The sequence below is a fragment of the Chlorocebus sabaeus genome, chromosome 4 (assembly GCF_047675955.1).
Source record: "Chlorocebus sabaeus isolate Y175 chromosome 4, mChlSab1.0.hap1, whole genome shotgun sequence".
NCBI lineage: Eukaryota > Metazoa > Chordata > Mammalia > Primates > Cercopithecidae > Chlorocebus > Chlorocebus sabaeus.
In genome coordinates, this window is record NC_132907.1 from 23,967,693 (window position 1) to 23,985,687 (window position 17,995).

Below are 17,995 nucleotides of genomic sequence, written 5' to 3' on the forward strand. Positions count from 1 at the left end.
CCTCCTGAGTAGCTGGGACTACAGGCGCCCGCCACCACGCCCGGCTAATTTTTTGTATTTTTAGTAGAGACGGGTTTTCACCGTGTTAACCAGGATAGTGTCAATCTCCCGACCTCATGATCCGCCCGCCTTGGCCTTCCAATATGCTGGGATTACAGGCGTGAGCCCCCGCACCCGACTGTCTCCATGTTTTATTTTACCTTCCCTGATGCTTGTATTTCTGCTTTGTGTTCTTTTAATTCATGACAATGTGTTTGGTCTCAACTTTTATTAGCTCTATGGTGAGAATGCTTTATCTACTGTTTGTTTTGTGGGGGCTGGAGGTGGGTATTCCCATCTTTTCTTTTATTTTTTTAAATAGTTCCTATGCTAGTTTTTATTTTATTTTAGGTCAACTTTAAATAAGGTAAGTTCTCATCTATTTACCGGAGTTTTGTGTGAGAGAGGCCAGGATGGTATTCATGGTCAGCAGAAACTCTCCCCATAAGACAGGGTTATGTGCTGCCTGTGTGAATAAACTTTATGTTTTGCTTCTCTGCAGCCTCCTCTAGGTCAGCACCAATGGGGTGTCACAATGCAGTCTCTCCCCCTTCTCCTTCCTCAGCTACAGACTACTTCCTGAAAAACATGATTAGTTTATGATATTTCTTGCTCAAATCCACTTCCTCAGCTTTTTCTTAGTACCAAACTGTCCAGAAAAGTTCCCACCACCGGAACCTCATTCCATTGTTGCAAACAAAGAGATTATTGATTTTTCATCTTAGGCTATTCATTTCACATTAGAGTCATGTATTCTGCTGGCTCTGTACATTTCTGTTTGATCTTCACTGCTTTTGGAAGACCTTTTTTCTACTTCAGTTTCAAATGTCTTCTAGTTGCATCAGATATAGAGTTGACATTACCGTTTCTCGTTCTTCTTATTACTTTTGGGTGGCTAGGCAGTAAAGACCTACATTCTTTGCCATATTAATACCTGGATAAGATCAGAAGATCATTTTGCATTAATTCTGCCTGGCATTTAGTAGACTCTTCCAATCCAAGTCCTTCTTTAGCTCTGGGAAATGTTCTTTTTTTTACTTCTTTGATAATTGTCTCCCTTTTATTCTTACAGTCCTATAGCTCTATACTGTATAATTATCTTCTGTGTCTCTTAATATTGCCCTTCCTTCCTTCCTTCCTTCCTTCCTTCCTTCCTTCCTTCCTTCCTTCTTTCCTTCTTTCTTTCTTTCTCTTTCTTTCCTTCCTTCCTTCCTTCCTTCCTTCCTTCCTTCCTTCCTTCCTTCCTTCCTTCCTTCCTTCTTTCTTTCTTTCTTTCTTTCTTTCTTTCTTTCTTTCTTTCTTTCTTTCTTTCTTTCTTTCTTTCTTTCTTTCTTTCTTTCTTTCTTTCTTTCTTTCTTTCTTTCTTTCTTTCTTTCTTTTTCTTTCTTTCTGACAAAGTCTCGCTCTGTTGCCAGGCTGGAGTGCACTGGCGTGATCTCGGTTCACTGCAAGCTCAGCCTCCTGGGTTCACACCATTCTCCCGCCTCAGCCTCTGAGTAGCTGGGACTACAGGCACCCACCACTACACCCGCTAATTTTAGTGTTTTTGGTGGAGACGGGGTTTCACCATGTTAGCCAGGATGGTCTTGATCTCCTGACCTCATGATCTGCCCACCTCGGCCTCTCAAAGTGCTGGGATTACAGGCTTGAGCCACTGCGCCTGATCTACTGCTGTACTTTTTCTTTCTTTTGTTTTTTCTTTAGTTTTTGCATAAATTTTGGAAAGTCTTGCAGCTCAATTTTCCAACTCATTAATTGTATATTCAACCCAAGTATTGGATTTAACAATTTTTTTTTTTTTTTTTTTGAGAAGGAGTCTCACTCCATCACCCAGACTGGAGTGCAGTGGTGCAATATTGGCTCACCGCAACCTCTGCCTCCCGGGTTCAAGCAATTCTCCTGCCTCAGCCTCCCGAGTAGCTGGGATTACAGGTGCCTGCCACCACGCCTAGGTTTTGTATTTTAAGTAGAGATGGGGTTTCACCACGTTGACCAGGCTAGTCTTGAAATCCTGACCTCAAACAATCCACCCCCGTCGGCCTCCAAAAGTGCTGGGATTACAGGCGTGAGCCACTGTGCCCAGCCGTAATAATGTTTTAAAATTTCCATGAATTCTGGTTGTGTTTCATAGCAGCTGTCTCTTGTTTCAGTGTGATATGCTTTAAAGCAACTCTGAGGATATGAACTATGTTTAATTTCAAGTTTTTATCTGTTTCCATTGACTTTTTTTTTTTAAGTGGGCTAGTTCTATTTGTTAAATTTGGTGCTCTCTTTAATGCTCTAGGTTTCTCCAAATGTTTGTTGATTCTTGGTTTTTTTTTTTTTTGTTCCATTTATAGGAACAGAATTTCAGTCTAGACTGAAATTCATAGCCGGATGCATTTCCTCACTTCAAATGAACTCCTGTTTACCTGGCAGTGAATGCAAGTTTTGATTACAAGAATCTGCCTCATGGGATTTGGTAGGGATAGGCAGACTCTGTAGGTAACGTCTCTTCTTAGAATGGTTTCCTGACCCTCCAGGGTATTGTCCTTTTCCTCTGACCTTAGCTTACTCTGGAACAGTGGTATGTTGGTAAATGTTTGACAACCAGCTCTGGGTGGAGTAGGGGAAGTCCTAATCTGCAGCATTTCCTGATTTCCATGCAATGTAAAATCTCCCACCCTAGCCAATTTCAAGCTAGCAACGTAACCACTGAAAGGGGAGCTGAGAAGAGATGTGCAAACTAGATTCTTAAGAGACTGACTTCATTTAGCACACCATTGCTGTGGGGCTGCTGCACTACGTCAGAAAACTATACCCATGACTCTCATCGAAGCCCGAACAATGGAGCCAGCTGCTCCAAGAGCACCTCCAGGAATTGATGGGGACTTAGGGGTATGGCTCCGTTATTTCCTCCGCTAACAAAGTTCTTTGTTCCCTTGAATGGTTTTAGGCTTTTATGCCCTGCTAGATTTTTCTATCAATTCCGTGTTTTTAATTTTTTTTTGAAAAATTCCTTTCTATGTTGTTTGCTGGAAGCACCTTTTCTGGTTTTCCTGTGCTGCTTTGAATTTATTTTTCTATTTCTTTGTGATTTCAGTGGAATTTGGAGAAGGAATGGCAAAGCAGATGTCCTTCTCCTATTTCATGCCTTAGCTTGTTTTTATTGGAAGTCACTTTCTCTTTCATCTCAGAGGCTGATTTCCCTCCCATAACCAATGATTTTCCTATAAGCTCATTATCCTGAATGATGGTTGAACTAACCAAGGCTACTGGCTGCTGAGGGGTTTCTGAGGAAACTTGGGTAGCCTGATTGAGGCCATCTGCCTCTCCACCTGGGCTCTGGTTGTGGAGTATACCACTCTGTTCATGGAGGCCATGTACATTGGCCAAAGAGCAGCCCAGGTGCAAAAGGATCCATGTGAGCATTTTCCATTTTCACAGTTCAAATAAGAGGACTTCCCACATTTATTCAGAAGGTAGTTGAAAGTGGTCAGCCCCAGATCTCCTCCATGTGACTCTTTGGTTGATGCTACTTGTACCTCAACACTTGGAAGGCCCGTTCTGGCCAGGAGCAACTTTCACTTTACTCTAGAAACATGGGCAGGTGGGCACAGAATAGAGTGAGTCTGTCCCTGAGGCAGGAACTCCTTCAGGCTAACTTTGTGACAGACACTGTTCTAAGTCTTTAGGTGAGTTAACTCATTTAGTCTTCAAGACAATCCTCTGAGGTAGGTATTGTTATCATCCTTAGTTTACAGACACAGAAACTGAGACACAGAAAGGCTCTTTAGCCACTCAGTGGTTGAGGCAGGACTGAAACGCAAGAAGTCTTGTGATAGTTGGAATGAGTTAGTCGTGATGGTGGCTACCAGGTGGGTGTGTGGATAGATATGTAGTGGCCTCTCCTCCGATGGAAAACTCCCAAAGCACTGTGAAACAGTCTGGTAGCTGTAGTTGCCGAGGTGTGTAGGGGCATTGGTGAGCTCAGCAGACTGTGTTCCAAGCCACATTAAAGAGGCAGATTTATCGCAAGCCTATCTCCTAGAGACAGAATGTATTTTCCAAAAATGGGCAAAACACTGTGTCCCATCCCACATGCTGTTCTTATAATGTAACTTTGATAGTACATCCCTATTTAGAGATGGAAGTCCATGTTTCCTCCCTTGGATGCTGGGCAGAATTGTGACTACAATGAAAATAATGCTATACGGCTTTTGAGGCTAGGTCCTAAAAGGTAATGCAATATACATATAGTTCTCTTGGAACATTTAATCTTGAAATCCGACCACCACACTGTGAAGAAGCCTGCAGCCCATGGGGAAGTTCACACAGCCAGAAACTGAGGGCCAGCTGAGCTCCTGGCCTACAGCCAGCCCCAAGGTGCCATCATGTGAATGAGACATTTTGAAAGTGGATCCCTCAGGCCCAGTCAAGCCATTCCTGCCAATAAAATGTGGAACAGATATGTGATTCCTTTTTAAGACCTCCCCAAATAACAGATTCATAAGCAACAATAAAGGACTGTTGTTGTTTTAAGCCACTAGGTTTTGGAGTGGTTTGTCATGTAGCCATAGATACATTCCTGGATATTACCTGCTTGTCTCTAAAAATTCCAAAACTCAGTCTAATAGGTGGGACTTCCCCTGAGGGCTCTGGCACTCATCACATTTTCCCCATAACTTTCACCAAATTATTGAGCTGCTCCAGGAGAGGAAGAATATAAAGAGTATATTTATGATCTTCCTTTATTTCATTTATTTTTAAATCTTCTTTTTGTTGAGACGGAGTTTTATCCTGTTGCCCAGGCTGGTGTTCAGTGGCACAATCTTGGCTCACCACAACCTCCATCTTGGGTTCAAGCGATTCTCCTGCCTCAGCCTCCTGAGTAGCTGGGATTACAGCATGTGTCACCACACCTGGTTAATTTTTTGTATTTTAGTAGAGACTGGGTTTCACCATGTTGGCCAGGCTGGTCTTGAACTCCTGACCTCAAGTGATCTGCTCACCTTGGCCTCCCAAAGTGCCGGGATTACATTTGTGAGCCACCGCACCCAGCTTACCTTGAAATCTTTAACCTATTTAGAATATAGTTTAGATGAGTCATAACATAGGAATCTAACTTTATTTTGTTTCTAGTTACAACACAACAGTTAAAATTTTCATCGTTTTGCTATTGATTTAAAATATCACCTTTATCATAAATTGGGCCCCCTAAAGACAATATTATCAAGGTAAAGTTAAGCACAAAATAAACCTATACACAGAAGGGGATAGAAAGGAAATTTGCTAATTTGACCTTCACACTAGATGGAGAAAATCTCTGCTAAAAATTCATAACCACAATCTAGGAGTTACATGAATGTGCAGCCTGAGTTCATGCTACTTAAAAAAAAATCAACCAACGGTCAAGCAGAAAATGTATTTCAAAGTGGCCCTGGGTTGCTTGTATGCCAAGTAAGTAGCAGAGGCAAACATAAATTATCTCTGAACAACAATAATTTCAACACATGCCTCAAGAACTTCCACAAATAAAGTTCTAAGAAACATGAAATAAGCAAATTTAAAAATCACGAAACATAAGGAAACCAGGCACCATAAATAAAAGAGAATCACACATACAAAGAATTCAGATATTGAAATTATCAGACACAGAGTATAAACAACTATGTTGGCTGGGCGCAGTGGCTCATGCCTGTAATCCTGGCACTTTGGTAGGCCAAGGTGGGAGGATCACTTGAGGTTAGGAGTTCAAGACCAGCTTGGGCAACATGGTATGATCCTGTCTCTAACTAAAATAAAAAACTTACCCAGGCATCGTAGCATGTGCCTGCAGTCCCAGCTACTCAGGAGGCTCTCTTGAGCCCAGTAGTTTGAGGCTGCAGTGAGCTATAATCATATCACTGCACTCCAGCTCAGGCAACAGGGTGAGACCTTGTCTCTAAAAAGGAAAAAAAATCATGTTTAACATGTTTACACACAAAAAAAAGAAATTGAAAATAATAAGCAAGGAAATAAGAGACTATATAAAGTAACCATATTTGAAAAAGCATCAACTAGAACTTTTAGTTCAATACAATAAATAAAATTAAAGACTCAATGGAAAAATTAAGCGGAGGAATAAACAGAACTGAAGACAGAATTAGTGAACTGGAAGATAGATATCTGAAGACATTGAGAAAGAGATAAAAATATTAAAAAGTGACCGGGCCTGGTGGCTCATGCCTGTAATCCCAACACTTTGGGAGGCCGAGGTGGGTGGATCCCTTGAGGTCAGGAGTTTAAGACTAGCCTGGCCAATGTGGTGAAACCCCATCTCTACTAAAAACACAACAAATTAGCAGGGTGTGGTGGTAGGCAACTGTAATCCCAGCTACTCGGGAGGCTGAAACAGGAGAATTGCTTGAACCCAGGAGATAGAGGTTGCAGTGAGCCAAGATCTCACCACTGCACTCCAGTCTGGGTGACAGAGCAAGACTCTATCTATCTATCTATCTATCTATCTATCTATCTATCTATCATTTAAAAGTTATTAAAAGACAGATAACAGAGTGAGGTCTAACAAACATTTTATGATATTCCACAAGTAGACGAGAAAATATTCAATGTTTTAGAAGTGGACTGGTAAAAATTATTAATAGGTATTAATCTGCATACCTGGCAACACCAATGTCTCCCAAGCAGGATAAATTAGAAATATTTTCACAAACAGGACAAATTGGAAGGATTTCCACACAATTTTAAGATCTTAGAAACAAAAAGAAAAGCAGATGGCCTATCAAAAAAATTTTAAAATTTTCGCTGGGCATGGTGGCTCACACCTGTAATCTCAGCACTTTGGGAGGCCGAGGTAGGCAGATCACCTGAGGTTGGGAGTTGGAAACCAGCCTGACCAACATGGAGAAATCCCGTCTCTGCTAAAAATACAAAAAAATTAGCTGGGCATGGTGGCACATGCCTGTAATCCCAGCTATTCAGGAGGCTGAGGCAGGAGAATCGCTTGAACACAGGAGGTGGAGGTTTCGGTGAGCCAAGATCGTGCCATTGCACTCCAGCCTGGGCAACAATAGTGAAACTCAGTCTAACATAACATAACATAACATAACATAACATAACATAACATAACATAACATAACACATAACATAACATAACATAACATAACATAAAATAAAATAAGAAATGAAATAAAATAAAATAAAATAAAATAAAATATTAAAAGTAATTAGATTGAGGACTTCTCAACAACAATTTAAGGCTCAAGACAATGGAATGATATCTTCAATGTGCTAAGAGAAAACAAATGTCAACCTAGAATTATCTGCACAGTGAAAAGATCTTTCAGGAAAGAAAGCAGAATTAAAAAAAAATCAGGCAAGCAAAAACAGAATTTACTACAAATGGTGAAATGGTTTGGCTGTGTCCCCACTGAAATCTCATCTTGAACTGTAGTTTCCATAATCCTCATGTGTCGTGGGAGGGACCCAGTGCGAGGTAATTTAATCATGGGGGTGGTTATCCTTATGTTGTTCTTGTGATAGTTGCCATGAGACCTGATGGTTTTATAAGGTTCTTTTCCCCCTTTTGCTTGACACTTCTCCTTCCCTGCCACCATGTGAAGAAGGACCGACTAATATAAATGGATCTTCACTAAAGAAAATTCTGGCCAGGTGCAGTGGCGTACGCCTGTAAGCCCAACACTTTGGAAGGCTGAGGCAGGTAGATCACGAGGTCAGAAGTGCAAGACCACCTGGCCAACATGGTGAAACCTTGCCTCTACTAAAAATACAAAAATTAGACAGGTGTGGTGGCCGTGCACCTGTAGTCCCAGCTACTCGGGAGGCTGAGGCAGGAGAACTGCTTGAACCTGGGAGGCAGAGGTTGCAGTGAACCAAGATCATGCCACTGCACTCCAGCCTGGGCAACACAGAGAGATACTGTCTCAAAACAAAAACAAAAACAACAACAAAAAAGAAAATTCTAAAGTATGGGCTGGGTGTGGTGGCTCTCGCCTGTAATCCCAACACTTTGGGAGGCCAAGGTGGGCAGATTACCTGAGGTCAAGAGTTCTAGACCAGCCTGGCCAATGTGGTGAAACTCCATCTTTACTAAAAATACAAAAATTATCCAGGTACGGTGGCGCACGCCTGTAGTCCCAGTAACTTGGGAGGTTGAGCCAGGAGAATTGCTTGAAGCAGGGAGATGGAGGTTGCAGTGAGGCAAGATCATGCCACTGCACTCCAGCCTGGGCGATAGAGTGAGACTCCATCTCAAAAAAAATCCCAAAAACCGAAACCAAAAAACAACATGGAATGAGTAGAAGAGGAAGGATGATATAAATGTCAATTAGTGCTAAGTAGTTTCAGAAAAGAAAAAGGATTATAGCAGCCACCCATGGTCTCTTCCTTGCCTTGTTATTAAAATACTATATATATTAACCAATTTTCTTTTCTCTTTCTTTCTGATGAATCAATGGTAATTCAAAAACTTAATCCTTAGAATATAAGATACCAAGGTACAGTTGATACCAGGAATTAAAAAAAAATCTATTCAGAAATCAAACTGGATTTGTTTGCTCTAGTTCTTTGAGCCCCTTTCTGAATCAAATAAATGCCCACCAAGGCTCTGAAGCCTATGGCTGGGGGAGGAAAAGTAGAGAGGAAAGAGGAGGCAGAAAAGAAGAAAAACCTATGCTAAATATTACCAATTTTTGACCTGAAGGAAAGTAGAGAGGAAAGGGGAGGCAGAAGAGAAGAAAAACCTATGCTAAATATTACCAATTTTGGCCTGATATAAAGCCAAAATTCCTTAAAATTCATTTCTTCGTACTGATATAAATGAATAAAGAGTGGGACAGGAAAGACCTTCCCTATAGTAGAATGCCAACTTAAAAATGTAGAAAAACACTATTTGGTAATCCACATAGTAATAATTGACTCAAGGCAAGAAAAATCAATAAATGCTAAAACTACTGGAGGTGTAATGAAGAAAAAAGGATACAGTATTCGCAAGTTTCAAGTATTGGCCCACAAGATATTTATTAATTGCAGAGAAAGTAGTAACTTTACATTTGGGAAACATGGTAGATAGCAAAACATGGTAGAGATCAAAGTTGACATTACTAATAATGGTACAAATTGGTATGTTTCCCTTGTAGAATAGTATTTCTGCCAACAATGCATATTTCTGGATCCAATATAAAGGAAACAGTAGATGAACCAAAGTCGTAAGACATTCTACAAAACAACTGGTTTTTCCTCTTTAAAAATGTCGGTCATGAGAGACAATGGTTGAGGAATCTTTCCAGATTGGAAATGAAGAGACAAAGCTACCTGGATACAGTGAGTGACCTGGGAATTTTCTTTGCAGAGGTTGCAAATTGAGTCTTAATTTTGATCATTTTTCTATGGCTACGTAAGAGAATATATTAGGACATACAGTTTGAGGTATTTATGGATAAAGGGGCATTCTGTAACTTATTCTCAGGTGTTTCAGGGGGAAAAAGAGTTGTAGTTATTAACATTTATTTCCCTGTAAAAAATTACCCCAAAACGTATAGACTAAGAACAATAATATTTACTCAATAATATTTACCCAAGCGAATAGCTTATATATGGTTGTTATAGAAACCAAGATGTTCAACAAGTAAAATGATAAACTGTAGCATATCCATATAATGGAATACAACTTAATAATAAAAAGGAATGAGCCACTGATTCATACAAAACTAATGAATCTTAAATGCATTTTGCTAAGAAACCAGATTCAAAAGGCTATATGATTCAATTTCTATGATATTGAAAAGACAAAACTATAGAGTTGGAAAATAGATCAGTGGCTTGCCAGGGAAGGGTGAGTGGTTGACTACCAAGGGCCTGTATGAAGGAATTTAGGGTGATGGAACTGTTTTGCATAGTGCTAGGGTAGTGAAGACATGTCTTGCTACATTTGTTAAAATAGAAGTTTTACTGCAAATGGATTTGAAAAATCAATCGGGAAATCGGGGGAGGTGGGAATCCAAGTATGAAATGCAGATTGAGAGAAGTAAATTTATTTGTCATGGCCTCATTGAAAGTAATGATGAAAAAAGGAGTTGACCTAAGTAACTTTGGAAAATGGTGTAATTTGAAAATTACAAAATTACAAAAATCGTGTAATTCTGAAACTACGTTTACTAGAGTTGAACAAATAAGTAAACACACTGAAGATAATTGGAGCTAGGTTTATTACTTTCAGAAAAATAAATTATAAATAAGTAAAAGTGAAGGTGGAGGGGGAAGAGACTAGAATGGATTGTAGCTGAAGATATTTGAAGTTATGTTTCTTTTCCTATAGTAATAGAGAAATGTAGATATGTGGATATACATGGGTTCATATACACATATTTATTTCCTTGCCCTGCACACTGAGAGGACTAGAACAGTGGCAGTAGCAGTTAACTTACACAGTGGCCCGATCTTGGTTTCTAAATGCTATCCTCCAATAAAAAGAACCAGGACTTCTTAGGGAAACAGCCAATTCTACGGCTGGGGCAGGAAATATACAAGATGAGCCTGGAGCATCATATAGTGCCAGAAAGTAAAGAAGTGATACAAAATAAAAAAGGATGGGAGTATGTCAAAAGTACACTGCTAGGTGCAATGGCATGTGCCTGCAATCCTAACTACTTCAGAGGCTGAGGCAAGAGGATCACTTGAGCCCAGTTTGAGCCCAGCCTGGGCAGCATAGCAAGACCCTGTTTCTAAAACTAGCAAACAAACAACTCCTCCCCACCGACACACACACACAGGAACCAATCTGAAAGTGTTCCCAATAGTCTAACCCAGAACAAGCTGGGCGATGAAATAATGATAGTATTAGATTATAATCCAAAGAATACAACAAATATTCACGAATCCACACTAATATAAATTATTAAACAGATAAGTAAGAGAGAAGGAACAGTCTTCTTTAGAGAGGAATTCCAAATAGGATATGTAGATGCTCTCCCTTCCAGGAGGTGAGGTTTCATTCTTGTCCTCCAGAGTGTGGGCTGAACTTGATTAGCAGTTCAGACATTTGAAACTGATGGTATGAAGACCTTAAGGTTCTCCTCACTCTGTGATGAAGGAACAGAGAAGTCATGTGGCAGGGGGAGGGGGAAGGGGAAAGAGAGAGGAGAGAGGGAGGAGACAGGGAGAGGGAGTGTATTTCCCAAAAGAGGAAGAGGGGTGAGGGAGAGGGAGACTGAGCTGGGAGACACAGAAAGGGCCAGATGACACAGAAACTTGTGAAAATTTGATAGGCCCAAAAGAACTATAAGAAACAAACAATCTTAGTATGCCAAGTATTTCTGCAAAGTATTGGGAGCAGAGGTTGGAGAATATATGTTTAAGGGACTTTGGGATTACAGGAAATAAAGATATCTAAAAGGTAGGAGAAGGTCTTAGGTAACTTTGAATTTACATATACAGGTCATCTTTTATGTTTCCTAAGAAGAAGATAGAAGCTTTCTGAGGTATCTGTGAATCTTCCTATTCAACAAAATCGTTTTTATTGGGTCTGGGTGCGGTGGCTCATGCCTGTAATCCCAGCACTTTGGGAGGCTGAGGTGGGTGTATCACTTGTGGTCAGGAGTTTGAGGCCAGTCTGGCCAACATGGTGAAACACCATCTCTACTAAAAATATTTAAAAGTTAGCCGGTGTGGTGGCGCACCCCTGTAATCCCAGCTACTCAGGAGGCTGAGCCAGGTGAATCACTCGAACCCGGGAGGCAGAGGTTGTAGTGAGCCGAGATCGCGCCACTGTACTCCAGCCTCAGTGACAGAGTGAGATTACATCTCCAAAAAAATTTTTTTTAAATTGGGACATTATTATTCAGTATTAAATACAAAGCTACAGGAATTTAACTTTCAGTCACAAAACAAATTCGCTGCAGACAGAAAATGGATTAGTTGAACAGTAAATGTATTTATTAATACCACACATCCCACTATTTATGTACAAACTTCTGGTAGATAGAAAAATTTGAAGTAGCCATCTATTTTTCTTTCTTTCTTTCTTTCTTTTTTTTTTCTTTTTTTTTTTTTTGCCAGATTTGCAAGTAAGATTAAATTGGTGGCTTTGGAAGATTAGAAAAAGTAACAATGCCAAATAAAACTTTCTTCTGACAATATGATGATATAACTGGAATGGCAATTCCTATCAGAAAGCCACAGAAGATAGCTTAGTACTGATCTCTGGTGCAGCAGAAAGCCTGAAAAATAGATATTAAATAACTCCACTTAGCTGGTTGCCAACGAACACTTGAGGAGCTCCTGTCTTTATCAATCATCTTTAATTTGGGATTATGACAGTTCATTCCTTTGGCTGATGAAACTATAAGACTTAACCAAATTAGATAATGGGTTAGGGACTAGTGGGCACCTTGTTCCTTCATTAAACCTAAGTGAGTCTTAATGGAATGTTTCTCTTGTTTCTTTCCCACCCCCGATGTGTGAGCCAAATCAGAGTGGGGAAGTGCTCCCCACACCAACAGTGTGCAGTCTTGACTACCATCATCAGGACTCTATGTTGTGGCATAGCGAACCTCACCATCAGACAGCAACAAGCAACCATACACAGATATATCAGGCCTTTGGACAATAATCACCTGTATCAGTCTGATACTTGAGCACCATGTTGGTAACAACTTACCTAAAAACGGGTGGCGGTGGCAGTATTTTTGTTAAAGCATGGGCTCTTGGGTCACACTGACCAATTATTTGGGTTCAAATCCTGGTTTCATTACATATGACTTATTTGCTTCTCTGTGAGCCAGGAATAATAGAACTTACCTCAGAGGCTGTTAAGATTAAATGAGTCAATATACATAAAACACTTAGACATGTCCTCATTCATTCAACAAATATTTACTGAGCATTTATTTTGTTTCAGGAATCGTTCAGGGCACTGGAGATACTTGAGCAAACAAAATACACAAAGCCTCCGATATCTTGTGAAGTGTACATGCTATTTTGTTATTGTTGGTTAAAACGGAACTTCAATTTTCCAAGAACTCTCTGGGTCCTTGCTAACTCAAAGTGAGTGAGGTCCATAAACAAACAATGAGGCATCACAAGGGAGTCTGTAAGAAATACACAATCTCAGGACCAATCCAGACTTTAAGAATCAAGAGATGCATTTTCACAAGATTCTCAGGAGACCCACATGTCCATTGACGTTTGAAATGTCCTGTCTATATCATAAACCCTGTACTTGGACTTAAGGAAATATCTTGAAGGTTTCCTGCATTCCAAGGTGAGAATAGCACTGAAATTTTAAAACTGCTCTAAAAAATGTTTTCAAGATTATTTTCATGTAAAAATGCATGTTGAAGTGACCTTAAGAGGTGGAAATATGCTTATTATATGTACATACCTTACATTCCTATAAAATACTGTTCCGATACTAGCATTCCAGAGTTAATCTAGGTAAATGGCTCCCTCTAATGGAAATATTTTGATTTATACATCACTGGGTATAGCTTAAGCTTAGAGTCCTAAGAGAATCTCAAGAAAAATAAAACTCATTTTAATCTTAAGGAAAATGTGCATGCCTACAAGGGACAAATAAAGGATGAGGTTTAACAAAAACAGAAATGCTTGTAAAATCCTAGCATACATGGGAAGGACTTAGTAACCTTAATTCCTTTCTTTTCACATATAAAGAGTGGGCCTTTGAACAAGTGCTAACTTTTAAACTCTAAGGAAGTGTTAAGAAGAGAGCATCTCAGATATACTTCTCTAGTTGGGAATATGTGCCTTCAAAGTGAAAAAGTGAAAGTACTTAAGGAATTTTGTCAGTAAAGATCGTAAAATTTCAATGGTAAGAACGTCAATTACTTTTGCACCAACCTAATATATTATCTGTCCTTGTAGATAATATTTAATACTTGAGTTTAACAACAAAAGCTCTTACGCTCTTTTGTTCCCAAGAATACTGGATTGAAATGATCTTAAGTTAACACATCATACGCTAAGTGTTGTTATAATCTTGCCTTTTTAGGATGGGCATAGTGGCTCATGCCTGTAAACCCAGCACTTTGGAAGGCCGAGGCAGGTGAATCACCTGAGGTCAGGAGTTCGAGACTAGCTGGGCCAACGTGGTAAAACCCTGTCTCTGCTATTTAAAAAAAAATTAAAAATAAAAAATTAGCTGGGCATGCTGGCGGGCACCTGTAATCCCAGCTACTCAGGAGGCTGAGGCAGGAGAATCGCTAAAACAGGGAGGCAGAGGTTGCAGTGAGCCAAGATTGTGCCATTGCTCTCCAGCCTGGGTGACAAGAGCAAAACTCCATCTCAAACAAAACAAAACCAAAAAACCAAAAACAAACAAAAAAACTGCCTTTTTTCTCAGTCCTAGTTTTATTATAAAAGGTGCACTTGCTAAAAAAAAAATAAAAGATATGTTGCCATTGCATGGTAAGCAAATAGGTCTTCTCTGGTGCAATGAAGTTATGTGTGAAATGAGTATTTATGTACCATTTAAAGAATAAGAATATCTATGTGCCCACCACCCAGGTGCACAGATGTTCATGATTGTATTCTCAGCTCTGCCTCAAAGATGTAACCATCTTAATTTTGTATTATACATGTATACATGCATCACTATGTATTTTTTGTTGTTAAACTTCGATATAAACGGCTTCTCTTTAGGTACAGAATTGAGACTGGCTTTTTTGGCCAAGTTCTATTTTAAAAATTTACCCATTCTTTCGGGCATTTGGGTTATTCTTTTTTGTTTTTTTGCTATTACAATGCTGATATACATTCTTGTTTCCTGGCACATATGTCAAGTTATTCTAAGGCACGTATACACTGTACACATACCTTGGCGGTAGAACATAGGTCTAGGGGTAGGCCTAGGTTTTAGCCTATGCAAGTGTTCAATCTTACTGGGTAATGGTAAATTGGTTTCCAAAGTAGTTGGACTAAATCATCAGTGTAAGTTCCTATTCCTCCATCATTCATCCTAACAACTGATAGCAACTGAGTTTTCAATTTTTGCCAGTTCAGAGAATGTGAAGATTATTTAGCACTTGTTTATTTATGGGCTATCATGCAGGTTACTTAGGGGATGATTTATAGGTCAAACTATACACACACACACATATATTTTAAATATATTACTGATTTATGTTTCCTTCATGTTGTACTAATTTGTTCCTACTAGCGATGTATGAATGTCTTTCTGTATTCCCTAGGTAAGAGTATGTCCTCAAACCTCTTTCACCTTTGTTAATGTGTATGTGACCTATTAAATTTCAGTTGATTGGGGTGACTATCTTTAAAACTTAAATTCAAGCTTGTGAACTATACATACCCATTGCCTACTTTTCTATTGGGCCATCCTGACTTGCAGTGTTTTATAGTTTAGAAAGTTACCATTTTCTGTGAAAGGAGTCTGTCAAGTTTTTCCCAAGCTTTACTGTCATGCAGACTTTTTTTTTTTTTTTTTTTTTTTGAGACAGGGTGTCATTCTGCTGTCCATTCTGGAGTGCAGTGGCATGATCACAGCTCAATGCAATCTTCAACTCCTAGGCTCAAGCGATCCTCCCCAACCAGCCTCCCCAAAGTAGCTAGGGCCACAGGTGTGCGATACTATGCTCGGCTTTTACTTTTTGTAAAGATGGGCATCTCCCTAAGTCACCCAGGCTGGTCTTGAACTCTTGGGCTTAAGCAATCCTCCCAACTTGTCCAACCAAAGTGCCACAACGCCCAGGTAATTTCTGTATTTTTTGTAGAGATGGGGTTTCACCATGCTGCCCAGGCTAGTCTCGAACTCCTGAGCTCAAGATCCACCTGCCTTGGCCTCCCAAGGTGCTGAGATTATAGGCATGAGCCAACGCACCTAGCCTTTTAAAAATTATACTTTGAAGTGCCATAAAATAGTTTCCAAATATATTAGTGTATTTAGATGTTTCTAAACTTAGTTCTTCCAAGTTGCTTATTCATGCATCATAAATTCCTGAAGCCATAATTTAAAAGAATGTCAAACTGGCATTGTTCCACACTCATTACTGTTTTTAACAATTTTTCTGCCTTGCCTTTTTCATATGAACTCTAAAATAATCTCATCTAATTACAAAAACTTGTTGCTCATCTTTTTTTGGGGGATGGTGTTTTATTTTGAATGTAGACACTACAAGCTGGTAATATTCAAGGTAGTAATCTGGCCACTTTGGCCTGTTTATTCACTCTTCATAAGCTTCCAAATTTCTTGAACAACTGTTTTAAAGAAACAAAGCCACTGAACTTGGCCTTGAGGAAAACAGAGGCCCAAGCTTTGTAGAAACCTAGAAGAGAGGAAGGAGATGGCTCTCATTCTATGTCTCCCATAGCCATACAAAAATCTACCAAAATAATGACCTTCATACTATAAATGTAATTCTCACTGCAGACAATATACATCGAATACTATGCTCCTTTGATTTTTAGTCAGCTCTCAGACTTTAATGTTGAGTGCTACAGGGTTAGTCCCTACCATCTTTAATTGTTCCAGTCCTCGGATGATGTTCTTGTTCAATGATTTGAAACAGTATTTATACACCAACTTCCAGCTTTCCATCTTTAGTCAGGTTATCTCCCTGAACTCCAACTGCCTACTCTACTTCTCATGGGTGTCTCAAACCAAATGCCAGATCTTCCCTACTTTGGTTAAGGTAAATTCCACCCTTCCAGCTGCTCAAGTCAGGCCAAAAGTCTTAAGAGCCATTTGTGATTCTTCTCTCCACAACCCAAATTGTTGGCAAATGTTGATTCCTCCTCAAAACATATCCAGCCACTTTTCACCTTCCCCACTACCACTCTGATTCAAGCCACTGATTAACTCTTCCCTGTTCATAATAGCATTCCCTAAAGGGTCTACTTGCTTTGACCTTTGTGCTATAGTCTATTTTCAATTACATCACTTTTCTAACCCAAAACCCTACAATGGCCCTTTACTTCATTCACATGTAACACCTATACCATGTGGCCTTCCAGTTACCTCTTAGATCTAACCTACTCTTCTCCCTTACTTTGGGTGCTCAAATTAGAACCCTCTCATTTATTTTACACAAACGCATTACGGTTTTTGGGACATCTGTCTTTATTGCTCCCTTTATCTGAAATACTCTTCCTCAGACATCCATCATTTCTTCAGCGTTTTGCTCATATGGCACCCTTTCAGACCTACTTCCTTACTCCATTCGAAAAAGCAACCTCCCCCACTATCATCACCTTCCATCTCCTCCTTTCCTTATGGGCACTTGCCACCATTAACACACTACTATCTGTCTCCCTAAAAGAGAATGTGAAGCTCCATGAGATCACGGAACACTGCCTGCAATGTAAGACTCAAACAACTGTTAAATATGTAATATAAAAACCTAGATTTTGTATGTAAAATTTCCTAAAGTTAGAAAATCATGCTATTAAATCACAACTTACAGCACACATGACAGAATCCACTGAAGTTGGTGCTGGATATGAAAATTAGTACAATTTAACTGAAAGGTAATTTAACTACACCAACTACCTTTGACCTGCTAGTTTCACTAAGAAATAGCTACAGATGTTTGCAAACATTTAAGCATTGTGACTCTCACTACAACTTTATTTCTAAGAGTGACAAATTAGCAGTAACTTCGGAATGTCCAACAACAGTATAGTTGCATAAATTGCTTATAGAATAATACGTAGGTGTGTCAATGTATATTACACAATTCTGGATATAACTAAAAACACAAACTCACCATATATTTATGTACGTACACAAGGATATTAGTAGTTATCACTAGGTAGTTCTATTACTATTCATTTAACTGTTCACTTGTCTTTCTTAAAATTGTTTCAAGTTCTTCAAGAAGTAACACAAAGCTTGAAAAGAATACTTAAGATTTAAAACATCAGCGTAAGACTGCCATCACATGCATATAAATGAACTGACTGGCACAAAAACCTAAAGGGTCTCAGC